The following is a 14209-nucleotide window of genomic DNA, read 5'->3' as shown; positions in this document are numbered from 1 at the left end:
CCTCCCCAAATGTTATTAGTTTGTAATGCAAGTATTATTAGTTGGGAAGATTGATTGGAAAGTGAACCGGCACAGCATGGTACATATAGAGAATATGACTTGCTGCAACTGATGTCGGAGACAAAGAAAATATGAGTATATGTGTTTTTGGAGGTTACCATTTGGAAAGGTGTAGTTACAAAAAGCCACTTGCAAGTAAATATAATTTATTCCATGAATGTGAGTACTTTTTGAAACGAATTTGAAGTTAGCTACTGATAATACGTGCAGCTTTTGTATAGATTTGAACACTACATTTGCTGGTAGTTAGAGAAGATATGTACAATCTAGTGAGCTAGCTACCTTAAAACCAAAAAGGCGATTGACACACAAAACTCGTCTTTACCCCAAAATAACCATCATTTGATGGGAAATCATGCTGATATGTATTATGTCTTTCCGGCGTTCATTTTTGCGAGCCAAAAGTTACAGATCAGCCTCATATTACAGGTTTTCGAGTTTCTGTTTTCAATTCATGTTGCAATGGAAGGATTTCATTGTAAAGTAGCATTTGGAAAAGATTTCTTTTAGTGATTTTGTCTCATGATACCATTCTTACGAGAAGGGACATTAAGCTTATTGAGTGCAAGATGGACGACGAGCTAGAATTATGTGATAAACATTGTAAAAACGTAGGAGGAGGATATGAGTTATATAAACAGCCAGCCAAGTATGTGGATGCTCAAGTGAGTTATTTGTTTCGGTAGAGGTAGAGGTAGAGGTAGCAACAAAAACTTTACCTTAAAAATTATACATAATGTTTATGCTTTTGTAGTCAATAAATAAAGAAACAAACGTTACCCGATTCAGTGTTCAGCGTAGCGTGCAGTGGTTTCAATCATTAATTTTCATTATTTTTTTTAAAAAAAAAAAAAAAAAAAAAAAAAAAAAAAATTTCATCATTCTTACGATGAAGGAAGATGAACGCCATTTCGTATTACTTTGTTTGGATTCAATTCAATTCAATTCAATTCAATTCAATTCAATTCAATGACAAACGTATGTGTAACACAAACCCCGTATACTATTAAAGTAAGTTATGAATAGTATAGATAGCTTAAAAAAGATAGAGAGTTGTCTACGGCCATACCTAGGCGAAAACACCAGTTCCCGTCCGATCACTGCAGTTAAGCGTCTGAGGGCCTCGTTAGTACTATGGTTGGAGACAACATGGGAATCCGGGGTGCTGTAGGCTCCCTCTCACTTTTTTTTTTTATTTTATTTTCACGTGAGGAGAGTCAGAAGAGGGGAGGAGAGGGGAAAAATACGGAGGTAAGTTTAAATTTTTTTTTTTTTTGCGCAAAAGAAGAATGGAAAGCTTGAACGGCTTCCCCCTTTCTCTCCATCATAACTAAAATTCCATAACTTTCCATCTCTTATACACTATATACACTATATACACTATATACACTATATACACTATATACACTATATACACTATATACACTATATACACTGTACTGTCTTTTCTTCCATAATCCCACATGCCCACATGCTTAAAAGAAAACATAAGGTTCTTAAAATTCGTTATCATGCAAACAATCAATTAGCTATAGAAATGACTTGACAGGTGGGTAGGTGGGTGGGCTTGATTGTATTGTATTGTATCGTATCGTATCGTATCGTATCGTATCGTATCAAAGTATCGAGTGCTATCAACTTCACGCCCATGGCCGTGCTACGAACGATTAAATCGAACTTCTAACTATATTTCGGTAAAAAACAAACGAACAGGTCCCACAATAAGTGCAAAATAACCGAGGTTAGTTACGTTTTTAAAAAGATGAATTTACTACTAAGCATCACTTATAGCGTATACGCTTCAAGGCAATAATAGTAAACGCCATTTGATTGATTTATTTTATATGTCTACATTTGATCCGAAACAGTCAACAAAATGAATATCGACGATTCATTAGTAGAAGCTAAGCTAAATTTTCTACTACTATTATTTATTTGTTTATTTTCTTTTCTTTTCTTTCATGTTTTTAACGTATGACATAACAAAGTTTAAGGAATTGATTCTGCCTCCTCCTCCCCAAATGTTATTAGTTTGTAATGCAAGTATTATTAGTTGGGAAGATTGATTGGAAAGTGAACCGGCACAGCATGGTACATATAGAGAATATGACTTGCTGCAACTGATGTCGGAGACAAAGAAAATATGAGTATATGTGTTTTTGGAGGTTACCATTTGGAAAGGTGTAGTTACAAAAAGCCACTTGCAAGTAAATATAATTTATTCCATGAATGTGAGTACTTTTTGAAACGAATTTGAAGTTAGCTACTGATAATACGTGCAGCTTTTGTATAGATTTGAACACTACATTTGCTGGTAGTTAGAGAAGATATGTACAATCTAGTGAGCTAGCTACCTTAAAACCAAAAAGGCGATTGACACACAAAACTCGTCTTTACCCCAAAATAACCATCATTTGATGGGAAATCATGCTGATATGTATTATGTCTTTCCGGCGTTCATTTTTGCGAGCCAAAAGTTACAGATCAGCCTCATATTACAGGTTTTCGAGTTTCTGTTTTCAATTCATGTTGCAATGGAAGGATTTCATTGTAAAGTAGCATTTGGAAAAGATTTCTTTTAGTGATTTTGTCTCATGATACCATTCTTACGAGAAGGGACATTAAGCTTATTGAGTGCAAGATGGACGACGAGCTAGAATTATGTGATAAACATTGTAAAAACGTAGGAGGAGGATATGAGTTATATAAACAGCCAGCCAAGTATGTGGATGCTCAAGTGAGTTATTTGTTTCGGTAGAGGTAGAGGTAGAGGTAGCAACAAAAACTTTACCTTAAAAATTATACATAATGTTTATGCTTTTGTAGTCAATAAATAAAGAAACAAACGTTACCCGATTCAGTGTTCAGCGTAGCGTGCAGTGGTTTCAATCATTAATTTTCATTATTTTTTTTAAAAAAAAAAAAAAAAAAAAAAAAAAAAAAATTTCATCATTCTTACGATGAAGGAAGATGAACGCCATTTCGTATTACTTTGTTTGGATTCAATTCAATTCAATTCAATTCAATTCAATTCAATTCAATGACAAACGTATGTGTAACACAAACCCCGTATACTATTAAAGTAAGTTATGAATAGTATAGATAGCTTAAAAAAGATAGAGAGTTGTCTACGGCCATACCTAGGCGAAAACACCAGTTCCCGTCCGATCACTGCAGTTAAGCGTCTGAGGGCCTCGTTAGTACTATGGTTGGAGACAACATGGGAATCCGGGGTGCTGTAGGCTCCCTCACTTTTTTGTCTATTTCTTTCTATTTATTTTCTTTTTTTTTTTAACTTACTTATAAAACGAAATGTGACTCATTCCATCCCGAGACCACCCACAGTGGAACTTCCCATGGATAGCGTTACTGCCTCTTTTGAACTCTATTAAAATTTTCAATTATCGAAGTGGTGGAACATTTGCCAACAGGTTAAAACGTTATACTTTCTATAAAAACCTTATTAAAGATTCATGTACTTTTTTGATTGGAGTTGACGTTATTCATTACGAAGTTTGCAAGATTTCAGATCATCCCGAAAAATATTATATTACGCATCTTGAGCTATCGAAAATGACATTATCACGAAATACTTTCTAAAAACTTCTATGCTTCGTATATATTGATATGTGAAAGTCATCAAGCAAACTTCATGTACGTCAACAATGCCTTAAACTGTTCCTTGCAGTATATAAAAGTATACCAAATAGTATTACTGATATGAGACGATTTTATCATTTCTAAATTTCTAACTCTTTTAGCGACATATCCCCTGTATTTACGTGTCAAGGATTATAAAGTTGAAATACTCTACTTCGAAATATTGACGATACTGTGTCTCCCTTAAACATATAACAACGTTTTCTGAAAAAAAATATTCAACTTAATGCGAAGCAACCAATTAACAAATGATGACGACAGAAACACGTTTTGTACTGGTCAATATTGATTTTGTTGTTATATTATCATATTATCTATGTTACACTTTTCTGTCAAAGTTAAAGTGTAGTCTATAATATTATCTCGCCTCTAACATATGATACATCTAAAAATTCTTATATCGCGCCTTTTTCTTAGGGCTAGAACGCCAAAACAACCGATGTAAAGAGTCATTGTTGAGGAAGCCTAGTTGATGGTGACACGTTCGAGCTTTCTCTATGATGATGCCAATTACTCATTTTCCTCAGGAGTTAATAACAAAAAAAACTTCCATGACTAGTAGATGGAATATGTTCGTCTAATAATAGTACCAATGTTGTAACTTAAGACTTAGTGACAGTTACAATCTATTGAATCGTTTTGAATATGTAATGTCATCATTTATTATCAATTGTCAATTATGAACTTGAAAACCTTGTCGTGCAGTTTTGGTGTCCACAATTCTGTTTTTCCTAGTGCCTATTGAAACACTTATAAATACAAATCTTTGATTCTTCTTGCGCATTCCTTTTCAAGATAGCAATTTGTTTATTTGCAGACAGTCAATCCATTTTCTTTTAATCACTTCCCGCTTTGTATACCAAGATGCAACAGCACATCTAGTGAAGTAGGGATTACTCACTTCATAGGCTAATTTTAAAAAACTGATACAATTCTTAGTTGCTAGTTTATTCATTTATTTAGCTTTTGAATGAAAACACAATATTTATAAGTTTTGGTAAAAGAGACTTAGCAATACGTCAGGTAAACTTACATTTTCTCCTTAACATTGTAGAAGAGGATTTCTGGCTGCTTCTCGAGGAATGCGGCTTTTCATCTGTCGACTGTGTTCATAATCTGCCAAAGAAAAATAGCTAGTCACATACCAGAGAGCATGTGTGAAGATTCGACTTTAAAGACTGGGAAACCTACTTTCTATCTTTTAACCGTTTTACCTTTTTTTAAATTGTAGCATAACGCTTAGTTAATCAACAAATCCGTTTTAAACTGATTTAATGTAAACTTGTTAAAGACGTTTATTTACTCATTCTTCTTTCTCCTATCAATCGTTCATAATATCTTCCCATACAACCAATAAATGCGCCAAATTGTTTCTACTTGAACATCTATAGCTTAAGCTTTATAAGGTTTACATTCTCCTTTGGTGATCATTATCTTAAAATTATTCCTTCCATGAAAGTAGTAGCACCAAATTTTTGTCGTTATTTTGTTATTCTCATTGTTTAAAAGAGAAAGAAACATTGAGGGGTAATACGTCTTGAGATGTCAAACATTAGCTGCGTCGGTCAGAATTGGTTTTTACCATTTAGATTTTTGAAACTGCCTGGAAAAATTCTATCATTACTGATTATGCAATCTTTACTCTTAAAACTATGTAATTTTCCAACGCTATAAACCTATCACAAAATCTGCCTTTATTTGATCATATAAAAGCTTCCGTCATTATGAATTCTTCGCACCATAAAGCCGGTAGTAATTCTCGGGTTGAAAATCAATATCGAAGCTAAACCTGTTATTTAGAAGAATATCTCATGCTTCCGATATTATTTAGACGAATGCTTGTCTTCTTCTGAATGTATCTTCCGAGTAGTTCAAATAGACTGATTTTCAACTTCTCAATTTACAAGCCTTGCCCAAAAATTTTCAAATAATTTACTTTTGTACCGGTGGAAATGTTAAGGCTGTCGAAAAAACAGTTTTCAATGAATGTATTAAAGCCTTCCGCCATTTTTGAAGTCATGTATGAATCTAACATTTTTGAGTAGAGCTAGCACCTCGCTCAAAAGTAGCTCGGCCATTCTCTAACTCCAGTTTCAGAGTCATCGTCCTTTCAATAACTACTACTCGCATTTGAAATAGAAAACCGAGTCATTAACAAAACTGACACTTTTTTCATTACACAGTTGTGAACATCTTTTTCTTATTTTCTATCGATATCATTATATATCTTTCCTAATCACAACTGGTAATAATTTTAAGTTCCTGAATATAGGCCTCATCTGACATTTCAGCTCCATGATATTTTCAATTATTGCCATCCGAAATAATAGTTTGTTAAAACTTGGCTCGGAATTAAAATATAGAAGAAAAAACTTAGGTGACAAAACTCGCATTATTAGAATTCGTTGTAATGTCTGAACTACTTGAGAACAGTTACGTACGTATTGGGATTATGGCAAATAACTTTATGTTGGGCGCTATCTATAACTTTTAGTCCCATTGACATCTTTTAAATAGTTTCCTACGGTCATAGTACATATTTCAGATAGCGCAACTTTGCAAACATATGATTCAATCGTGAGCTGTTGGTTATTCTGTGAAACCAGATATTGAGGCCAATTCTTGCCAACAACCGTTTTCTATTTTTTTAATTATATCAGTATTCTTTGATGTATTATTTCAATTTTGGAACTTTTTATACTCGAAAGGGTGCTAAATGAGATTTAATGACAGACATACATCTTTCAACAGAACCAGATTCTGAATGATTCTTACAGCAACTTTAAGCTTGATTCAAAACCATCATCAGTTTTCTCTTTCTGTGTTTTTCATAACTACTTAAATAGTAACAAAAATAGTATTAGTAATGTTTGTTTTGTCTACCAAAATGGATAAATAAGTATAGCAAACAATGAAAGCCATCAACGAAGGCCGTGTGGTTTAGATGGTTATAATTTCTGCTTAACATTCAATGTTCGCAGACGGTCCCAAGTTCGAGTCTTGGCACGGTCATAGCCTTCACTTTTTTCAACTTTTCTTTTTTTTTAGAACCATCCAATGGATGATGAATGTTTATTTTTTTTTCTACATCTATGCTATTATCCTATTCATTGTTGATGGTTTCATTTAGTTTGCTTAGTGTCAGTTTACTAGCAATTTTTTGTCTCATTTCACCTGATAGCATGCATCATCATCATCTACTTGCACTTAATGAATATGACTCTGAGTGAACAGCCAAATATGAAGAAAGCCATGTACAAAACAGTATTAGAAACGCAAAATCGAATGGCGTTCTCAAATGCAAGGAAGAACCCGAGTATGAGGAAAAAACGAAATACCAAAAAATAATAAACGCAAAAAGTTTAGTCACTCTCCCTCCGGGATTCGAACCCGGGCTGCCAGCGTGACAGGCTGGTGTACTACCCCTATACTAAGGAAGAATCATGTGTATACAGGCTATAATTGCGGTTACTATATCCAAATTTATATGTTAGCAAGCTTTCATTCTAATTCACTTAATGCATGATGTATGAGCTATAATAAGGCTTTGATGAGATGTCCCTTCCTTTCATGCTTCTAATGATTTCCAATGTACCCAGAAGAAATAGGTCAATCCAAGCCTTGCTTTATTACAGGAAATATTCCACGTTTCACATTCGGAACCACTGGATAAGACTGACGAATCTACTGTCTGCTTATGGTTCCAATGTTCAATGTTCAGCGTTCCATCTTCCGTATTCTCTTTTAAATATTCACAAAAGGAATATATTATATGTTAACGAGAACGAATAGTACAATAAATTCAATATGTCAAAACAAATCCCAAGTGCACCGAAATAGTAGAAATAATCTTAATTTGGAATACAATGCAATGAAATGCAATATATCACTTCATCATTGATTAAGATAATTTACAAAATTACTGCATTGTTTGTTGGTATAACAACGATGGTCATTTGGGGGTTGCCATAATTTGGTATTTATCATCTATCATTAAAGTTTTCTATAAGGTTTTATGTTACAAGCGAAATGGTACAAGTATAAACCAAGCCGTTTTCGTTAAATGTTTCTACAACAATCTATATAGCATCTTCGTCCTGAGATTTTGGTAATACGATGAATAATTCAATCGAAAAATGAATGAGAACAGTTTCCGATTTTGGTAATGGTTGTATTTTTGTGGTCTCGCGTCTTATTTATTTTTATTTTTATTTTTATTTATATCACAATTCTTCACAAGTTTTCTGGATTTCAAATGCTATACCTTTCCAGTAAACCTTCTCTATTGTGCAAACTGTAGTAGAGTTTTTCCAAAATGTTATCCAGAAGTTGGTTGGTCATGAAATTTGCTGCAAACGACTAGCGTTAATCATGGGGCTTTTGCAATCGATATTCGCCCGGATCATTCATAATTAAACCGTTTTTTACTGAACAGTCCTTATTTTCAACTGTTTCATCAAGAAAATTATTAAAAGCTTGGTGTCGGGGATATTCCTTTCGTATCTAGTCGAAAATATTCGTGAAAAATCATCTCTGGGCGGTAGAGCATCGGCTGGTTCATTCCACGTCCAGGTCGATACCATTTTTTGAAGTTTTATGAGTGATGGTGATAGTATGTCTACGCATTTTCGCTCTGGCACCTATACGTATTTTTTGTGAACATGGACGCTTAATTTTTCTTATAAATCATGTTTTAAACGACTCGTCAGTAGCTGCTAAAAAATTGTACCATTTGCGAAGAGTTGCTGTATTTGCATAGGCCTCTTCCTCCGAAGCTCATGCTAGCCGAATGTTTTTTTTTAAGAAATCTCCGGCGCCGTTTAACCAGTAAACAATTTCTTTAAAATATATGTCGGATATTAATCTCGGTTTGTCATTGTGTTCAGTGACTTATGATTAAGCACTACTCTGTACTTGTCCGTTTCCTTATTTCGTACAATTAATGGTGCTCACAAAAGGTTTGAGAATTGTAGCAGTTTGCCATTCTTTGTCTTCATACACTATCTTTTTTTCTACATAAAGAGACTAAGCTATAGTGTAAGTGGACAATCATTCTATTATTCAAATCTCAATCACTTTCTGAGTGTTCGGGTTAATGGAGCGTTCGTCGGCTCAGTCATTAATTCCGCAAAGGGCTTCAGGTGATTCAGTATTATTTAATGAAGTATCACTGATTTTCTTAACAGCAACCATTTTCGTTACTTGTGTGTGGAATAACAATCCTCTAGCCATTCTTACGTATTAAGCTTTGTTCTATTATCATTGTTTTTCTTAATTCCTTCTTTCACTTTCGTTAAATCGTCCTGTCCACGGGCATGATAGACTATAATGCTTATCCTATACGCGGGCGAATATAACGAAATTCTCTTCCGTTGCTCCTATTAATTTTTCAATCTCCGTGTCCATAATCGTTTCGAAGTTCTTCCTGGCGGCAAACGGTGTGCCATGAAAATGCTTATCTTGAGTTTTTTTACCTCGTCTAATCCTTTTACTGAAAGTCTGTACTTGGAAACATTTATTATCTGTCTTGACGCTTCATGCATAAGTTTATGTACGCGTGTCAGCCACGAAGAAGACTGCCCCGCGAATAAACTCTACCGTATTTAAAAAAAAATATATATCTATGGGATCTTTATTTCTTTACTAGTTCTCGTATCTGTTTCCTACAAGTTTCCTACAATGTTTAAACAATCTGTTATGGAGCCCATTTTCGAGCGACCAGGCATGACTACCAAAGGTATTTAGCGAAAAATATTATTTATATTATCTTTAAAAACTTGCATCTTTTCTCTTATGTAACGTATCAAGATACTATATTTCAGATGTTGCTGCGTACGCTTTTAATGTCATTTAAATAACGTTTGTATGTTCCGCGGATAAATAATCTTTGTAATCTGCCATTTAATTGTTGAACACATTTGAGGTGTTAGTACTCTGATTGATATCCACATTGAAACATGATTTGATTTATATCATCCGAATTCGTATCGTACTGAGAAACATTGCATTTCTCTCATTCTTTAATTGTTTGTAAAAATTCCACTCAGTTAGGAAGATAATTTCTTATTGTTAGTACAAAACATTCCGTATCTTTTGACAAAATAGGTTGAACACAGCCGTAATTAATATTAGCGTATTATTGAGAGTATTAAATTACTTCCCAAATATATCTGGAGGGGTATATGTATAGTAACAACCTGGTGATACCAATGAAGATGATAAAACAAGTATATTAGCACAAACAGCAAAATGTTTCAGGTAGAAAACATCTTTTCTGAAAATAGTTGGTACTTAAACAGTAATTCTAAGCTACCGAAATAGAAAGATGCTCCTTGCCTATAATAATCAATTTGATTTCCGTGTTTGTGTTGATCAATACAATAATACACTGAATAGTAATTTCATTGTAAAACCATTTATGGTTAATATTAGAGGTTCCTCTGACTTGTCGAACTTTTTGAATATAGACAAGCGTTTCTTGAAGATTTTAATCCACAAAACAACAAAGAGTTTATTTTTTATAGAGTTATGTATATGTACGGGGAGTCTTCAAAGCTTTTGTTTGCATAGCTGCATTTACTCCTTCCGACATTCTGAACTTTAAGATTAGGGTATCATTCCATAACACGTACTTCTTTGGAATCCGATTCTATTGTTAAACAAAACACAAAACACTATAATATCGGTTTTAATAACTTATATGAAAGAAACATAATTATTCACTAAAATATGTCAAATTTATCAAATAAAAAGGTCGCTAAAATGAAGCATACTTAAAAATCACCAATGCTACAATTCATTGTTTAAAACGAAACGATGGATACTTTGATCCTCCATTGATTATAAAGCTGTAAAGGCATGCTCTTCTTGTTTGGATGTTCCATATTTCAGAATAGATGAGGAATAGGGAAATATCTCATTGAAATATGGGTAAAATCAATGTCAAATTAGTGAACGTATATATACACTCAATACAGAAGAATATTGTTGTCTTGTCCGTTCATCAATGCTTCGTTTATGGTGGGTTAAAGACATAAGAAACACAGCGAATCTATTCTCTCACGATTCAGCAACATGGATGTTGCTGTTTGTTTTGTGATTGCGGAATAAATTTGGTTTCGAAGGAGATTGATTTCAATGTCCATCCACGAATAGTAACTATCAAACTCATCTTGTAAAAAACTGATGTCTTGATTTGTATGCATAGCAAGTAGTAATAGTACTTACCCCATATGTACTCCAAGAAGTGAAGAATGGATTGAGAAACCGATGGTGAAACCCAGATCGTCTATTATATGTACATTGGGCATAGCGGTTGTTGAAGCCCATGAACAGAAAGCGATATATGATAAGTTTTTATTAATGACAGCTACTATGATTTGAGATAGAAAATAACATAGTATCTGATTTCGACACAGATGATAAGATATGATAGGTGATTTTCTTCTTTTAAAAATGAATAATAGAAGATCAAGCATTCATCACAGAATATGGCATTCTGTTGAAGAATAAATATACTTTTGACAAATCAAGCTTCGTCTATTGAACTAACCGATTGCTAATAAACAACAGTCAAACGTAATACTGTAATATGATATGATATGCATTCATGACTGACTGACTTGGGTTACCACCGTAATTCACATATCAAAATCCCCACGGCTTAAGTTAAGAAAGAACCTCTCCGTGCTATCAAAACTTTTAATATTTCAAAGCAAAAGCTTTCTATTTTATAATTTTCTTTATTTGTAGGATTGAATGTAAAGAAACATGCAAAGGTGGGTGTTTTATATCAAAGCTTTCGAGAGACCTTACGTAATTGAATGTCGTTAAAGCTAAGAGAGGGAAAAGCTTATATTTTTTCGATACGGTAGTAGTATAGCGAGTTAGGAACTTTTCTTTATATCGACAACTGTAATATGGGGAAGCACCAACTACGAACTACGTAAAATAGCGACAATTTTTTTAGAACGACACGAGATGAATACTGTCAATAACAATAAGAACAACAATGACATCAAAAAGCCCGTGTTTCCTCCTCGTAATCGCAGCCATAGCATTAGGCTGCCAATAACCTCCTGAACCCGGAAATCTTTGTTGAGATTAAGTTATAAATAGATAGATAGGTAGATAGGTAGATAGAACATAATGCATTAGGATAAGCGACCTTAAAAAACAATCAAAAGCCACGGAGACGAGCGTTCTTCTCACAACAGTACATAACTACCTTATTTCGATTCACATAAGGAAGCGAGGAAGAAGGAAGCTAAATTATGGTATTGATTCTTTTTCCAATCTTCCTTTCAACTCCCTGTGATTGACATCTTCCGTTCCCATTAATCGCCTTTCATACAAGTCTGCTAAGATTATCGTCACTATGTGCGGATTGAGGAAGCACATAAAATATGTTTCCGATTCTAAGTATGCGAATATGTACCCGCGTTAACAGGATTCATAACCTATGTACGAATACAATGTATTAATTTCGTTGCTTTTCTATTAATATTATTTCTTTGCTAGGCCGTTCTCAATATTCAATATTCAATATTCAGTATTCAACATTTAACATTTAACAATCAACAATCAAAATTCAGTTCAATTTCAATGTCAATGTCAATTTCAATTTCAAAATAAATAACTAAACAGCTAATAACGATGGCAATAACAATAATGCAATACTTTTTTGTTTCTGCTTCTGCGTATCGTGTGAGAACCAATACATATAATATGATATAGAAAGATGAATGAATTGAATATACGTATGAGTACTTTGCAAAGGAACAAGTGATAAAACTTCATTCTTTATTTTACTTGCTTTAATATATTTTATTTATCCTAATGTTATCAACCAAGGGCATGTGGTGTAGATGGTTATCACGCTTCCTTAGCATGGAAGAGGTCCCAGATTCGAGTTCTGGCTTGTCCAAGTTTTTCTTTTTTTTCTTTTTTTTCCGTTTTGTCGTTATTTCATTGTTTCACTATTTTGCTTTTTTTTGCTCTTGTTCCAGTGTTACAATTTTGGTTTGTTTGTTATAAATTTTATATATTGCGTTCACTGGGTTTATCATACAGGGTGTTTTACACTATGTTGGCACTATGCAATAAAAAGACATTGCTTCAACAAAAGATCAACAAATAATTCAATCAAAGAGCAAATGAAATGGATTTTAAAAAAAATAAATAAAAAATAAAAAAATAAAAAAATTAATGGTCACAGCCAGGCTCGAACTGGCGACATTCGACTTATTAGATCGACATGATAACCAACTACATCATGCGACCATTTGTTACAAGCATTTTATGTTAGTGTAATCTAATCTGTTTTTCAATAACTGTGTTACTTTTCTATACATACATACACACATACATATACATGCATGCAAGTATGGATGTCTGTCAGCAATGCAAAGCAAAGCGAAAGAAAGAGATTAAAATAAAACACTCTGCATATGATTTTATAAATTTTAGCATAAAAAACAAACGATAAATTCATAGTAGCAACCGCAAACTACACATCCGTCGAACGAAAACAATCAGTAATGCTAAAGCGAGCTAAATTAGCTAAATGAAATAAAAAAAAAATCTCAGAAAATATATATATATATATATATCATTAATCGCTCGTATCAAAAATAGCTCAATATGGGGGAAGGAATTGATAGCAGAGAAAAGTAGGAGATATGAATATATATTTATTAATAACTAGCTTGTCAGGGAAACGAGCGGATGCTTGGTTGGACATGGGACATGACAATCATACTATCTATGTAGTATGTAGTATGTAGTAAACGTTACAAACATTCAACAAAAGCATGAAAAAAATTTAGGTAGACAAGTAATCAATCAAGAGGCCTCGTGGCCCAATGGTCAAGGCGCCTGACTACGGATCAGGAGATTCCAGGTTCGACTCCTGGCGGGGTCAATTTCTTTTTGCTTTTTTTTGCTTTCTTTTCTTTTCTTGTTTCATTCCATTTTGTTTTGCTTTTCTTTACCCTTCTATTAGCTAAATGAATAAGTTCGTTCTAAAACATGCAACAGCGAAACGGAATATGAAAACAATAGATAACAACCGCCCCGTGAGTGTACGTTCATCTTCTTTTCTAGTCTCATATAGTCATCGTACACCTCGGGATGTTGCGCAAAACATCTCATGACCATTTGTAAATTTCCATATATATAATATAATAATATAATCTTGTGCAGCTTCTTGTCCTTGAGAAACACACATAATCTTCCTGAGGGAACTAAGGAATGTCTGGTTTGGCGAGGCGGTTCAGTTTGTTCGTGTTATAGATCATAACATGAATTCATTGGACTCGTAAGTTCCTTCTCAATGTAAGAAACCGATCATTTCGTTACTTTCCATGTGTACAATTTATGATCAAACCTGATTCTGTGAAGTTATGTAGACTCGTCATGGATTTCCTCACACTTCTTAAGGACGATTTATACAATATTTACATGATATTTGTAAGCTTATTAAAAGGGT

At 33.6% G+C, this 14209-nt stretch overlaps 7 non-coding genes across 7 annotated transcripts; 5 read left to right on the top strand and 2 right to left on the bottom strand.

The window, feature by feature from the left end:
* Positions 1 to 1119: 1119 nt before the first annotated feature.
* Positions 1120 to 1234, top strand: SOMG_10109. Its single transcript, XR_008803642.1, has one exon. It is a non-coding gene; the product is annotated as a 5S ribosomal RNA (ribosomal RNA).
* Positions 1235 to 3190: 1956 nt separating this feature from the next.
* SOMG_10108 lies at positions 3191 to 3305 on the top strand. The gene has a single exon (XR_008803641.1). It is a non-coding gene; the product is annotated as a 5S ribosomal RNA (ribosomal RNA).
* A 3344-nt stretch (positions 3306 to 6649) lies between these two features.
* SOMG_20262 lies at positions 6650 to 6732 on the top strand. The gene is given in 2 exon segments: positions 6650 to 6687; positions 6697 to 6732. It is a non-coding gene; the product is annotated as a tRNA-Val (tRNA).
* A 357-nt stretch (positions 6733 to 7089) lies between these two features.
* Positions 7090 to 7160, bottom strand: SOMG_20261. The gene has a single exon. It is a non-coding gene; the product is annotated as a tRNA-Asp (tRNA).
* A 5412-nt stretch (positions 7161 to 12572) lies between these two features.
* SOMG_20260 lies at positions 12573 to 12646 on the top strand. Its single transcript has one exon. It is a non-coding gene; the product is annotated as a tRNA-Ala (tRNA).
* A 282-nt stretch (positions 12647 to 12928) lies between these two features.
* On the bottom strand, positions 12929 to 13002 carry SOMG_20259. Its single transcript has one exon. It is a non-coding gene; the product is annotated as a tRNA-Ile (tRNA).
* Positions 13003 to 13569: 567 nt separating this feature from the next.
* SOMG_20258 lies at positions 13570 to 13642 on the top strand. The gene has a single exon. It is a non-coding gene; the product is annotated as a tRNA-Arg (tRNA).
* The last annotated feature ends 567 nt before the right edge of the window (positions 13643 to 14209 follow it).

This window comes from Schizosaccharomyces osmophilus, chromosome 3 (genome assembly GCF_027921745.1).
Source record: "Schizosaccharomyces osmophilus chromosome 3, complete sequence".
Lineage (NCBI taxonomy): Eukaryota > Fungi > Ascomycota > Schizosaccharomycetes > Schizosaccharomycetales > Schizosaccharomycetaceae > Schizosaccharomyces > Schizosaccharomyces osmophilus.
This window is presented reverse-complemented; position numbering and strand designations above follow the sequence as displayed.